The following is a 15615-nucleotide window of genomic DNA, read 5'->3' on the forward strand; positions in this document are numbered from 1 at the left end:
AACTTTTAACATAACCCCCCAATCACATACACAATATCCCATCCCATACTTACCATCTTATGAGTCATGAAAGAATGAAGATATTATTTCTGAAATGACCATAAATAGGCAGCTTGTATTGAGCTAGGATAACGGGCTGTCCCCAGGACACTTGCGTGTGTGTTATGTGCTGTCAAGTAGCAAGCTTTGCAAAAGTGTACCCATTTTTCTCCCCCCTCACATATTGTTGAAGCCCTGATCCCCCCACATCATTTAAAGGCTTGTACATGGGTTCTGGTAGTGTGCATGGGGGAATTAGCCCTTTAGTGTAACAGACTACACTGAGTCTTTTCTACTTTTTTCCCCCCACTCTGTATTTACATGCAAGGCAATTGTTAATGCTGTGACTCCAACAACTCACAGAAGAAAACTCTCTAACGGTCTCAAGCAAGTTAACGTTTAATCAGGCTTAGTTGCCCTCCTTTCCACCTTTACAGTATGGGTACATTAACCGATCTTACAAGGAGCTCCGTGGCACACAGTGATAAGCTGCAGTACTGCAGTTCAAGCTCTGCTCATGACCTGAGTTTGATCCAACGGAAGTTGGTTTCAGGTAGCCGGCTCAAGGTTGACTCAGCCTTCCATCCTTCCGAGGTCGGTCAAATGAGTACCCAGCTTGCTGGGGGTAAAGGGAAGATGACTGGGGAAGGCACTGGCAAACCACCACATAAACAAAGTCTGCCTAGTAAACGTTGGGATGTGACTTCACCCCATGGGTCAGGAATGACCCGGTGCTTGCACAGGGAACCTTTACCTTTACAAGATAGTTATAGGGATAACCAAGATACCATATGATAAGTGTTCTGAATAAGAGAAAAACATGACATAAATACAATAAAATTATTATTGTTGTTGTTATTTTATTTCTAATACTTGATGGTGGATCTCTCTCCCTTTTAAATGTTTGTAACAATGCTACTAGCCAATATGAATTGACATTTCACACTATTTCATGGAGAACACAGAAACACTGAACACAGCTCTAGCACACTGTCTCATTAAGGTTGGAGTGGCATCCATTCCATTCCCTGACAATGTCATTGTTGTCCCTTCTACCACATGATGCTCAGAGAGTGTTTTGAACAAATGCTACATCTTTGCAGCTTGGTTGGTTCCAAAAATTGATTTTTTCAGATGAATATCCAGGAGGCAGATCTATTCAGAATACTCTGTAAAACACTGTGTGGTTAGTCAATTTTTGTTATTGATTGCACTGTGTTTAGTTTAATGTGTCAAGCCTTTGAGTAATACAACTTACTTCATGGTTCATTCTTTATGCCTGTGGAAATCCTTCTTTTTTAATTGCAAAACAACAACAAATGTCTGCAGCATTCTGTGTAGTATGAATACAGATAAATCCAAGTTGCAAATTTTGGATACAAATCTAAATTTATGACCCTACACACAGTAGATATATGCAAATCATACATTGATGGATTATAAACTGACTGTGATTGACTAGGAAAGAGATCTTGGGGTTGTGGTGAAGTGAACACTTCAACAAAAAATATTGTCTCAGTGTACAAAAAAAATAAAATTTCTGTTCAGGGGGTTATTAGGAAAGGAAATAAAAATTGTAATGTCCTTGCAAAGTCAAAGTCAAAAACCTTTAATAGCATAAAAAGAGCATAGAAAGAGCATGTTAAAATAGTACAATACTTATCAAGTTCAATATAATACAATAGTAGAGTTCCACTACAGGCACCAAAGAACACAAGCCATTGGCACAGCTATTACTTGTCAGTGTTAAAATCAGTAGCTAAAAATTTTGCCAAATATTCGGCAACTGCTTCTGTAGAGTTGGGGGACTTATCCGCTAGTAATAGTTGGGTAGTCCTATTCGCTGGGCCAGGGAGATTCAGTGTCCTTGCACAAATGCTGTCAGGGCCTCTCGGAAGTTGAGAAAGGCCTCGGCCACTTCAATTGTTTGAGGGTCTGAAGTCTTCTCCTTTCAGTCCGGTCGGTGTATATCTGCAGCCACACAAATAACCTCATTTGGAGATAACATCACAAGTCACTGTGAAGGTGGGGACCAGGCCAAATGACCCTCCTGCCCCATTAAAGGCCCTGAATGATGACACATTTGGAATACTCTTGCACAGTTTCAGTCCCCCCCCCATCTCAAAAAGGATTCTGTGGCTCTAGAAAATGTGTCCAGAGGGCATTCAAAAAGATCCACAGTTTGGATCACTTTCTTTGCAAGAAAAGGCTAAAGGGTTTGAGTTTTCTTAATCTAGAAAGGAAATGATGCAAACATCACAAATGTTTATAAAATTAGGGATTATCTAGAAGAAGTGTATAGAAAGGTCTCTCCACCCAAAATGCTAGATCTTAGAGCCACCCAATGAAATTAAATGGAAGTAGATTGAAGACTACCGAGCCCCGTGGCGCAGAGTGGTAAGCTGCAGTACTGTAGTCCAAGCTCTGCTCACGACCTGAGTTTGTTCCCGACGGAAGTTGGTTTCAGGTAGCCGGCTCAAGGTCGACTCAGCCTTCCATCCTTCCGAGGTCGGTCAAATGAGTACCCAGCTTGCTGGGGTAAAGGGAAGATGACTGGGGAAGGCACTGGCAAACCACCCCGTAAACAAAGTCTGCCAAGTAAACGTTGGGATGTGACATCACCCCATGGGTCAGGAATGACCTGGTGCTTGCACAGGGGACCTTTACCTTTAGATTCAAGACTGACTAATGAAATTTCTTCACAAAATCCATAACTAACTTGTGGAACTCCCTTGCCATGTGATATAGAGATGGCTACTAATTTAGATACTTTTTAAAAATACTGTGGTCAAAGGCAAGACTGATGGGGACAAAGTAATCAGCACAGCTGCAGGGTAGACAGAGTAGGACAATGCAAGTCTGTCCTTCAAACATCAGTTTTGTATTCCAGGACTTAGTCAAAGTTGCCCACCTATAAACACCATCTGACCTATAAGATTTAACAGAGGGCACAGTTTAGAGACTGAATCTGATAGTTTCTGCAGTTCAGCTCCCTGTAAAAGCAGGGACGCTCTCGATCCCCCACGAGTACTTGCAAGTAGCCATCATGGGAGTTGACTGTTTTCCACAGTGTTTGTCTGCAGCTGCACAAATCAAGTGTAACATTGTTGGGGAAAGACAAATGTGCATGCACACCTATATACTGCTTTGTCTCAGCTGCCACCCCCACCCCACCCTCACTGCAACTGATACCACTATCTCCAGCTGAAAAGTATGATGTTAAAAGGAAACAATACAATAATGTTATTTTTGAGTTCCGACTTACAGCTTTGGTATCTCTGTGTGCCTTATGGTGGCATTACTTGGTATCAGTCAATGGCTGCCAAACTGTCTAGCTCCATATCGATCAATTTATGCATGTTCTCACATGGTCTCATTAGAGTGGTAGTTTGCCACCAGCTAAAAAAAATGTTCTAAAAATTTAAGACTGAAAGATGCACTCCTGGGCTTGTTGCACCAGCAACACAGTATTCCAGTCCTGGTGCTTGCGTTTGACAACTAAAAGGAAAGCAACCAGACTTTCTCTGGTCATTTATGCATGGTCACTTTAACCTCCTTTATTCCCTGTTTCAGCCAGGATCAAAGTAACCTGGGTTGGGGAAAACTGTATGCATTAGCTGGAATGATTAGGGACGAAACTGTGTGCTAATGGAGGCATGAATACAGAAAAGTAGTCTCCCAAGTTCAAATCAAGTCACACCCCTTTAAATGCTGCTCTGTAATTGGCTTACCTCAGGAGAGAAGATTTCCTCCCCCCCAAACAAAACTGCCGCATAAAAAAGCATTTTAAGAACAAAAAAGCCTTTCTTTTGCTCAGAAAGAGCTCCCAGGAAGCACGAAGCACTTGAACCCCTGCCTCTTTACACACTGCTTCATGATGGGCTGTGAGAGAACGGAGCCTTGATTACTTACCGTGAAGGCTCCTTCTCTCCTGAGGCGAAAGGCATCTTGAGCAGTGGGTTATTTTCCTTGTTCCATCCGGGAAGGCAGGACTAAAATCGAACTTCCTGTCTTCCTGGCGGGAAAATAGCCTACGGAAGCCCAGTTACCGGCTTGCCTAGCTTAATAGACAGGAACTACAACTGAAAACTGATAACATTACCAACGAGTAACAGCCAGATCAACATACATAACATCAAACAGACGGCAGAGGGAACTACAGGTTCTAGTTCACTCCAGCTATGTAAGGTCTCTATTTGTAATAGTTTATAAATGTCTAGTAAATTGAAGGTTCGATGTTATTACTCAGTGTATGATTAGGGAGGGCAAGACGCCTTTCGCCTCAGGAGAGAAGGAGCCTTCACGGTAAGTAATCAAGGCTCCGTTCTCCACTGAGGCTTCAAGGTGTCTTGAGCAGTGGGACCTTCAAGAGCTCCCAATCGGGCGGGTTGCGAACCTTACGAACCCTCTTGCACTACCTGCTGCAGAACCCTTCGTCCGAAGGACGCCTGTGCAGAAGACCAGGAGTTGATCTTGTAGTATTTGATGAAGGTAGAAATTGTAGACCATGTTGCGGCCCTACAAATCTCCTCTAATGATGCCTGTTTGTTAAAGGCGGCCGTAGTGGCTGCACTGCGTAAGGAGTGGGCTGTGATGCCAACCGGTACCAGATTCCCACTAGCCCTATAAGCTTCAATAATGCAATGTTTAAGGGTGTAACTAATTGCTGCCACTGACATGTGTTTGCCCCTGGTGGGATTGTTGATGCCGACAAACATATAGTCTGTTTTCCTGAACTCCGCAGTTCTACGGATAAAGGTCCGGATCGCCCTTCTGAGATCCAAGGAGTGCCAGGCGCGCTCTGTAGAACAAGAAGGTCTTGGACAAAAGGAGGGTAAATTGATTTCCTGCGATTTAGGGAAAGGGGAATTTACCTTGGGACGGAACGTCGGGTCTGGTCTCAAGACCACTTTATCCTTGCGAAACACACAGAGACCTTCTCTGATAGATAAGGCCCTAAGTTCCAATACCCGCCTGGCCGAGGTGATGGCCACCAAAAACAAAACCTTCATGCGAAGGAATTTTAAAGGAACTGAGTCGAGAGGCTCAAAGGGAGAAGAGGTAAGAGCATACAAGACTAAATTAAGACTCCACGATGGAAATCGATGGATAACTGGAGGCTGTGTTTGTGTCACCCCTTTCAAGAATGCCACAACATGTTTGTGCCTGGATGTGGGAACGCCTTCTAAGGTAGGTATTACTGTAGTAATTGCAGCTATTTGTCTCCTTAGTGTGGAAGCCGACAGCTTTAACCTTACCCCTTCCTGCAAAAATTCTAAGATGTTTTGAATCCCTGGATTTATGGGATCGACCTTTTTTCTTCTAGCCCAACGTACATAAGCCTTCCATGAGGCATTGTAAATGCGTCGTGTGGCTGGTCGTCGCGCCTCTATGATGGTGTCAGCGACCTCTTGGGAGTAACCCTTTTCTAACAGGAGTCCCCTCTCAAGTGCCAGGCGGTTAAACAAAACCACACTGGGTCTGGGTGTACTAGAGGACCCTGACGAAGAGTTCCCCACTGAGTTGGAATTTTCCATGGCTCTTGGACTGATAACTGTTGGAGGGTTGCAAACCACGGTCTGCGGGGCCAAAAGGGGGCAATGAGTATGACATTGGCCTTCTCCTGAAAGACCTTCCTTAGCACCTTGGGTAGAATTGGCAATGGAGGAAAGGCGTACATCAGGCCCTTGGGCCATGGGCTGGTCAAAGCGTCCGTTCCTTCTGCATTTTGATGATAGAATCTTGAGAAAAATCTGGGTAGCCTGGCGTTTGCGTTTGAGGCGAACAAATCTACCTGAGGGGTGCCAAATTTGGAAATGATTAGTTGAAAGGCATCGTGATCTAGAGACCACTCTCCCTCGTCTACGGTCTGACGGCTGAGCCAGTCCGCCTGGGTGTTGAGGGTCCCTTTTATATGTTCAGCCCGTATCGATTTGAGGTGTATCTGTGCCCATGAGAAGATCGCTACTGCCTCCAGGTGAAGGGAGGATGATCTGGTCCCTCCCTGCTTGTTTATGTGTGCCTTCGTAGTTGTGTTGTCCGTCCTCACGAATACATGGTGACCCTGAAGGACTGACGAGAATTTGAGAAGGGCTAACCTGACTGCGCTCATCTCTAATAGATTGATGTGCAGTTTTGTTTCGGCTGGGGACCATAGGCCCTGAGTCATGTGTCTGTTGAGGGTGGCTCCCCAACCCTCCAAACTGGCATCGGTAAATAACTGGAGAGGTTCGTCGTGTAAGTACTGACTTGCTTTCTGAAGGTTTACTTTGTGGGTCCACCACTGTAACCCCTGTTTTGCCATTTGGGTAATGCGTATGGGTCTGTCTCTCTTCTTGGTTATGTCCTTGTGAAATGGTCTTAAGAACCACTGAAGGGGTCTCGAGTGGAACCGAGCCCAGGGTACCACTGCAATACATGAGATCATGAGTCCTAAGAGCTTCGCTAATCTCATTAGACGTGTTGACTTCGACCTGATTACGGAGGAAGCTAACGTGATAATTTTGCAAATTCGCTCCGGGGGTAAGGAAAGAGTATTTGTCTGAGAATCTATCCAAACCCCCAGGTGTACTAAGGAGGAGAAGGGGTTAAAGAACTCTTTTTGAAATTGATTATATAACCATGGTCCTGGAGGACCTGTACTGCTGTTGTAGTATGCTGGATGGATTGCTCCCTGGATTGAGCGCAGATCAGGATGTCGTCCAGGTATGGATATACCTGTATCCCTTCCTGTCTGAGAGCTGCCATGACCGTCACGAGGATCTTCGTAAAAATCCTCGGGGCGGAAGACAGGCCAAAGGGAAGCGCCCTGAACTGAAAATGATATGGGCCAATTGCAAATCGGAGGAAGCGTTTGTGCCGTGGGTGGATGGGCACATGAAGATAGGCCTCGGACAGGTCCACCGCCGTCATAAATGTATTGGGGCGTAGTGACTCCACGATGGAACGTAAGGTTTCCATCCTGAAATGCTTTTTTGTCATTCTCCTGTTTACATACTTGAGATCCAGGATGGCCCTCCAGTCCCCATTTTTCTTTGGAACGGTGAAAAATATGGAGTAAACCCCCTGGTGCATTTCGTGGCTGGGGACCTGTTCTATGGCCTTGATGTTTTGCAGATGTTGAATGGCCCTGAATGTTCTGGTGCGTTTTTCCCTTTTGAGTGATGTGGGGGAAAGGATGAATCTGTCTCGTGGTTGGCATGTGAATTCCAAAAGGTACCCCTCTGAAATTATTCTGGAAACCCAGTTGTCCGGGTTGGAGGCTAACCATCTGGTCAGAAACAATTGTAGCCTCCCTCCTATCCCTGTGAGGTGGACATCACTGGGTATTGGATTTGGTGAACTTGTCACCCTTGTCATTATATCCCTGGTTCCTGGCGTTGTTTTGAGGTCTCTGAAACCTACCACCCCTTCGGAAGGGCCGGGAGGTATTCCAGGATCCTCTCTTGTAATCAGTCCTATACTTGGAAGAGGGTCGAAAGGAACGAAAGGACTGAGTGTAGCTAAAAGACTTTTGTTCCTTGCAGAGTTGTTTGGGCATGACATGTTTTTTATTTTTGGTTTCGACAAGAATTTTGTCTAATTTTTCCCCGAATAATCTGTCTCCTTGTATGGGGTAAGCCATAAGGGTAGTTTTGGCCCTGAAGTCTGCTGGCCAGGCTCTGAGCCATAGACCTCTTCTTAGGGCTGTGGTGGAAGCCATGGCTCTAGCTGTGAATGAGATAGAATCTAGTGAAGCATCGGCCATTAGACTGACCGCGCTCAAAACTCTTTCCAACCCTCCAATAATCCTGTGGTTATCATCAGGAACTAATTGAAGCAGTTTTTTGGTCCACAAATATGATGCCCTAGCAAAGATGGACATAGTTGCATTGGCCTGAATTGCAAGTGCCGAGGCTTCATGCGCCTTTCTAGCCAGGGAGTCAGATTTTCTGTCTAGCTGGTCGCGTAGAGTGCCCACACCATCTTCTGGAACCAAACCAGGATTTTGAAGATCTGCCACTGGGGCGTCTACAAGGGGCACTTTAAGCATGGTCATGGCATGTGGTGCCAAGGCATACAATTTTTTAATAGTAGGAGGCACTTGTTTGCTAGCTGAAGGATTGTCCCATTCATCAATGACCGCTCTTACAAAGAGGTCAGGAAAAGGGACCAAATTGTTAGGAGCTTTCTTTCTTGGAAAACACTCCTTGACCCCCTGTTTTAGCTTGGATTTGGGTTCTTCTGAGGAATCAGACTCTTCATTTAATTCTAAGGCCAGAATGGCTTTGGCTAACAAATTCTGATAATCCTCCCCACTAAACAATCTAGTAGGCTGATCATCTGACTGAGAAGACTCGTCCCCTGAGTCAAATTCTCCTTCCTCTATCTCTTGATCTGAATCTAGGGAAATGGTAGTATCCAATTGATTAGTCTGGGTATCCAATTTCTTAGATTTCAGTGCAGCCTTTGTTGGCCACTGAGAAGAAGTAGACGCCTGGAGTTGAACTGGCGTTGGAGCCATGGCCTGATTCAGGGCAGGTTCCCCATCCCTGGAACTTTGGGAATGAGAAAGAGAAGTAGAGGGAGATCCCATGGTCCCCGTCCCTGTGGGTCCCGCCCATGGAAAGGGGGGGGGATTCTAAGTTGGAAAGCTTGAAAAGCTTGCCACTGTCTCTGCAGGGCATAGTTTACTAGATCGTCCACCTCCTGCTGGGAAAAAACGCGACGTCCCGCCAATTCAGAAGGGGGGGAGTACGTTACCAACTCCAGGCCGGGAGACATCGGGTGTAGTATCCGGGAGGGCATTGGTAGCTGCGCTCGTGGAGGATGCGGAGAAGGCGGGAGATTTCTTCCCGGCTCTCACTTTATGCCCCGCTGTTCTGGAGCTTCGCTTCTTTCTCCCCGCTCCGATTTTTGCAGTCGCAGCTTTTCGCGCCTTTTTTGGTGAGGGGAGCCGCGTCTCTCTCTCCGCGCTTCCCGTCGCAATCTCCACCGCGCTGTCCCCTAAGGGCTCGCTATTGCGGCCGTTGGGGCAATCGGGGTCATGGCGTGCCGCCTGTACTAAACCTAGTCGGTAGTCCTCTACCGATAATAAATCGTCCTCCCGGGTTGTGATGGCGTCCACCATCTTAGATCGTCCCGGGTCTAATTAAGTCTCTCACAAAGAAAGTTTACACACGAGGAGGGGTTGGAGAGGGAAGACTGGAAGACAATAAGGACTGGCAAGAGTTGGATAAGAAGAAAAAACGAACAACAACAAAGGTAACAAACTCTTCCTACTCTAATTGAAGCACGGAGCTGTGCAAAGATCCTGCTTCCCCGTCCAGAAGGCAGGAGGAAACTGGGCTTCCGTAGGCTATTTTCCCGCCAGGAAGACAGGAAGTTCGATTTTAGTCCTGCCTTCCCCGGATGGAACAAGGAAAATAACCCACTGCTCAAGACGCCTTGAAGCCTCAGTGGAGAAGCCAATCTTCTGTGCTTTCCCCTGTTTGGCTATCTGCATGCTGCCTTGAAGAGGGGTTTGGAAAAGGGTGGGGCAAAGCTCAACCCGAGAAAGTTGTATGCTCGCTCATTGATTCTGGAATGAGCCAGGATGAATGGTTTAATTCAGGCCAGAAGAGGAATGGGAAAAGCAAGATTCATTTTGTGTTGAAACAGGGTTGAGCCGACAAGGAATGAGGTAACATGCATACAGAAAAAAATGATCATGGCTGAAACAGGGAATAAAGGAGGTTAAAGCGACCATGCATAAATGACCTCGGTCTATTTGCTTTTTGAAATGGAATGTTTGGTTCTTTCATATCTTTAATGAAAATGCATGGCTTGCCCATTTGCAAGCACAAAAAGCAGACTATGGGTGAAAACACATGGTTGTGTTAGCCTCCTTTATTCCCTGTTTCAGCCAGGATTCAGCCAGGATCGAACGCATGCGTTTTTGCCAAACTGCGTTTGATCCTGGATGAATCCTGCCTGAAACAGAGAATAAAGGAGGCTAAAGCGACCATGCGTTTTTGCCCTATATTTCCAATGCTGGTAAAGGTTGCATCTGACTGTGCAGATGCAAAAAGGGACTTAACTGCCAATGATTCTATCATGTTTACAACTACTTAGCAGTAGTTGAATGTTTGTCTGCTGAGGCACAGTAGTAATGTTCCACTTAGTATGAATGTACTTACTGCACCTCTTATTTTTTTTTATTTAGTTGTAAACTTCTATACTTCCTCTAATTACCAATTAATGATCAAAAATTTTGATATCTGTTTAAATGCAAACACAATTCAATATATTCAAATGCTCTTTTCCAATCAGGAAACACACACATACAGAAAAAGCTTCACTTAATTACCTAGACCATCAACCATTTCATAGCTGCAATGGAATATGTTCTGCATAATTAACATTTTTAATTAACACAGGGAGAAGAAACAAGGTTGGACAAAATAATACAGCATATGTGTATTTTGTACTCTTAGGACTGCATGCAGGAAGACAGAACTGTTTCCAAACTGTGTAACATGAGAATGATTTAGTATCAGCTTCTCATGCCAGCGTGTATAATGAAAGGAAGTGACACCTGGGTGTTTCTCGGAGACCTTCCAAAGAATGTTCTCAGGTGTCAAATGCAACTTGCATTCTCCTCCTTGGAATTTTTTTTTCTGGTTGGAAGGATTTCTTCATTCCAGAAAAGGATGTGATCTCCTCTAGAGTGCAGTCAGCAGTGCCAATTATATTGGGTAACCCAACTGAGCAGAAACAAACTCCAGACTCCTCTTAGATTTTTTTTTTTTTACAAGGCTTGTGCACTGAGCAGAAACTGGATTACATATTGATTTAGGGTATCTTCTCATCCAGGCATGTCTCTTCGCACTGAAATGGTTGCTCGAATATTATCCGGTACATGTCTGAAAGATTGAAGTAAATTATTCATTTCAGGATGCAAAGCACCATACGTGAAGTCTTGCTGTCAGGCATGCCAGACAAACCCACACAGTGGTCAGGATTTCTGTGGTAGGGGGAAACTTCCAGCTCTTGGATGCACCCAGAGCAAGAGAAGCAAGGCCACAATATCTTAATTTGAATTTTCTGGTTTTTTTAAAAAAACAGAATATATCCAATGTTATCCTCTCTAGAGGCACGTTTTTTGGACCTGTTGGGGCTTTGGGAACTTAGGGGTAGACTAGGAGTCCCCAACATGGTGCCAATGGGTGCCATGGTGCTCGCGAACACATTTTCTGGCCCTCGCCAAGTGTTTTTAGAAAGTGGATGAAGATGGGGGGCTTATGGCCAGCATGGCTTCTGACTGGCCACTGGCGATTTGATGGGCAGTGCATATTTTTAAAATGTTGCTTTGGCACCAGCTGCCACTCCAGCACAAGGATCTTCACTGTGTGGCTGAAGGTAAGCTGGGGCTGGCTCCATCTCCCGCAGCAGTCGTTTTATGGTGGCCATTTTGTGATTGCACCCACCACACTGTCCGAATGCCAAAGGAGCCCACAGGCTCAAAAAGGTTGGGGAACCCTGAGGTAGACAGATGAAATGACCAAATTCCTATTATTCTGACAAACTTGGGGGACTTTTTTAAAAAAAAAAAAAAACATAAAACGTCTCTGGAAAGTTCCACCTGTAGTGATGTTACTGATGTTCCCGGATTCACACTGCATTTTCTTAGGCTCCACCACTGCAGCACTGTTAATCTCTTAGAGTGGGGAAGGGTGGTGTCGTGCTATCGGTACACCACATTTAACCAATGACCACTTTGCCTGAAGAGTCTTATTTGCTAGTACAGTCCTACCTCAAGGACAGCTCCAGATTGGCAGCACCTCTGCGTAAGTACAGGGCTTGTCTCCACATTTGCAGCATTTCATGTCTCGGCTGGTGTGATCCATGAATTCATAGTTCAAATGCTTCTTCTGTCCCATTCATCCAGACATCCTGTTCCTCAAAAACGACCACAATATAGTGTAAAGTGTCAGAAATGTCCTTGTGATCCTATTTCGTTTACAAAATGAAATAAACATTCCCAGTCCAGATTGTTTTTTCTATAACCAGAGTTTCCATAAATAAAATATTAATATTTTGCCTCTCTGTTCCCATGTGCTGCAAAAGTAATTTACCTGTAGGAGTAACATACTTGCTGCCAGTTTTTTCTACACCAGTGATTTCTTAATTTATAAAGCAATCAGTTCATGTATTTGTAAACCAATCATATCCCCATGAGGATGTAGTGTGTCAGGATTTATTTTAATAGTTCATAAGCAAGTATAAATTAGATTAGTAATGTAACAGGAAATAATGGTCAAAGGCTGAGTCATTTCCTGGGGATTTATGACCAGCTAAAAGAATGGATAGTCCCAGGATGTGACCAGAGGTGCAGTTATCATTTTATTAGAAATTTGTTTGTTCGCTTTTAATTACAGGCAAAATGGTTGTTCCTCTGATTTCTCATGGCGTGATATTAATAGAATGGAGGCTAGCCACTCTGCCGCATACTTCCACTTACATTACAGGATTTTTGCACTAGATTAATGACATCTATTTCGCCCAATCCAAACTATGTTTACTTTGAAGTAATTCCATTCATTTCAGTGGGGTTTCTTTCCAGGTAGGCATTCCTAAGGGTTGAAATCCGGAGAAAGGCAAACACTATTAAAATGAAGCACACTGTCATCGACAACCCCATCGAAACCAACGGGATTTATGTGCTTAACCAATTTTCTCTGGATTGTGCATTTTGATTACATAAATTATTGAACTCCATAGGACTCCTGACAGTGAGCAAAAATGAAGTACACACCTTTGCCACATCACAGCCTTCAAACAACAGTAATGCCATGCATGTTGTTATCGTGAAACATTTCAAGCAGAGCTGGGGGGGGGGAGAATTTGCAGCAATATTAATCTCCATGAAATTTAACTGCTCCAAATGATTTAGTTTTGAATATACTATGGTTTAGGAGTTTCAGAAGCAACGTTCTCACAGACTTCGCTGCAAGAAGCACAATTTGAAACTGGACAAAAATGGACAACATATCAGAATGAATGACAGCCTGATCAAACCATTAATGGAAATTTTCTGAAACACGCCTCATTAATATTTCAGTCAGATCACGTGTTATTGTCATGCTCAGCCGCAACTGAGGGCTGCTTGACACATGCATGAATGTCACTTGATTTTTCATTACTTAATACAACCCCTGATTATAAGCAGTTCAGTAGATAAGAGAATTCCTTCTGAAATGAATGTTCATTGAAGAAAATAAAAAGACTTTTGGGCTTTAGGAGAAGTATTTAATTGGCCTGGCCAGGGCTTTAACTAGGTGTCCAAATGGTCAGCAGGAATGTACCAGTTATGAGGGAGTGCGTAGGGTTAATGGTAAGCACCCGCGGCACATGAAGGGTAAAGGCTGATTGGCCCAAGGGGAATTGGTGACAAGACTTTATTCAGGAGGCCAACATCCCTGAACAATAAAACTGGCTGACCTGAGGAGAAGGCATGCTCTTCCATATATTTAGCATATATCTTTATGTGCAAACATGGCTTGTGCTGATATCTCAACCAGGGTGGGGTGCCACCCAATAGGAAAGTTGATCTCCTGAGTTGCACTTGCTAGGGAGAGTTGGGGAAGGTTCTTGTTTTGGCAGATAGGTGTTAATAAAGCTGACCCTAATTTATCCCTATGTGAAGTCTTGTATCTTGATTTGGGGCACATGGCCGGGGGTCAGATGTCAGCTAAGGATGTCCATAGACTCACATGATTAACTGAGGAAAACAGAGTTATAGTTCATCTGCATACTTGTGATACTACAGCCCAAATCCCTGTACATTCTCTCCCAATTCTCTCTTCCTGTAGACATGTTAAAAGCACCACAGATTAAAGGTGTGCATTCAGATTCGCCAAACTGAAAAAGCCAAAAATGCCTTTTCAGCTTTTTTAGAGATTTTTTCTGCTGGATTATTTTTTGGTGCACACTCCTATTGAAGACTATATGGAAACTTTTAAGACTGTGCATTAAAGGCCATTAGGCTTAGTAGCATTATTCCAGCATCGCTTTCTGGAATCTGTCTTCCAGAAAACACTGGAACCACCATAGCACTGTGTCTCCCAGCTCCATTCCTTTTAGCTGCCTCTGAAGAATACTGTCAGCAATGGGACTGAAAGCCCCAAGAGGTCCAACAGATGGAGAGATGCTCCCCTCAAGTTCCTAGTGTCAGTTCCTAGGTTATTTTAGCCCCCCAAACCAGATTGAAAGCAAGACTGTAAAGGATTTAGACCTGGATAGCCATGATTCAGAGGTGCAATCTGTACTGTTGAATGCTGAAGATGATGCACAACATACATGCAGCATTCCACAATGTATTTAATCACCTCTGTGAAAAATCTGGTGTTTGTGGCTAGGTGCCTGGAATGTGTGATGCCAGCAAGAGGAAAGATGGAAACATTAGTAAAAAATAAAGGAATTTGTGCGTCTGTGTGCTTGAGTGATGCTTTCTGTCTAATCCATGCTGTCAGAGGTAAAAGCCACACAGGTCAGAAATGCAGCAACCAAACATAGTTCTGAGCAGATTCTCTACTAACTGCTGTTAGTAGCTTCCTGAGCCAATACTTTAACAGCATGAGTACCAAACTTTCCCAGTGCTTGACTGCTACTTGTCCAGTAGGTGTGTTTCTTGTCAATCTTTCCTAGTTTTGTACTTGAACGGATAATGGTGCAAACAGAAAGCCTACAATTATAACTAAGCTCAAGGCCTTGAATGACAAAAAAGGTCTTGGCAACTTGTATTTTACTCATCATAAACCTGACATCTAGTCATCATGCTCAACGATTTATGTGACATAGGACAGAGTGGGAAGAGAGCCTCTAAAGGGGCAATAGAAACTGTTCTATAGTAAAAGCTTATGCACAAGGAGGAAACATTGCTCCAGACTGAATGAAATGAAATGTGTACCTAGTGTAATTATTTTAGACGTGTGTATGAAGTTCCTTATGTACATGAACGCCCCAGCAGATCATTCCCAGTGTAGATCCAGTGGGGAGCAGAGCTGCTGAAATCTACCAGTGCCTCCCCAGTCAAAAGTTCAGCCCTCTTTCAATTCACACCAGCCAACCCAATTCACATCACTTTCAGCAAATCACTAGACTTGCCCAAATCCATAGGTCACCAAGAGGATCAGAGACCCCAGAATTTTGTCCCTCTAGTACCCTCATCTTTGGCGGCCCTGGCATGGAGCTGTCTCGTGTAAGGAACTGCTGCCATGCATTGTCAAACTACAAAGGGACACCCACAAAGGGACCAAAGGGACATAGCTGCTTCCATTGATTTTAGAGGGAAACACAGGTCTAAATGTAGCTACCCCCTCCACTGGATGAAACTGTCAAACTTTCAAGTCACACATGGGATCCCCTCCATTTTAAACTAACAGTGAAATCCTATGCAGAATTACTCCAGTTTACGCCCAGGAGGTGTAAATGCAGATAACGATATTCATGAAATGCTCAACAATGTTTAAGCTTCTCTGAATATATGAAACCTTTAATGGGCTTAGACTGGAATAACTCTGCCTAGAAATGCACTATAAAATTTTTCTTTCAAAA

The sequence above is a fragment of the Euleptes europaea genome, chromosome 15 (genome assembly GCF_029931775.1).
Source record: "Euleptes europaea isolate rEulEur1 chromosome 15, rEulEur1.hap1, whole genome shotgun sequence".
NCBI classification, from domain to species: Eukaryota; Metazoa; Chordata; class Lepidosauria; order Squamata; family Sphaerodactylidae; genus Euleptes; species Euleptes europaea.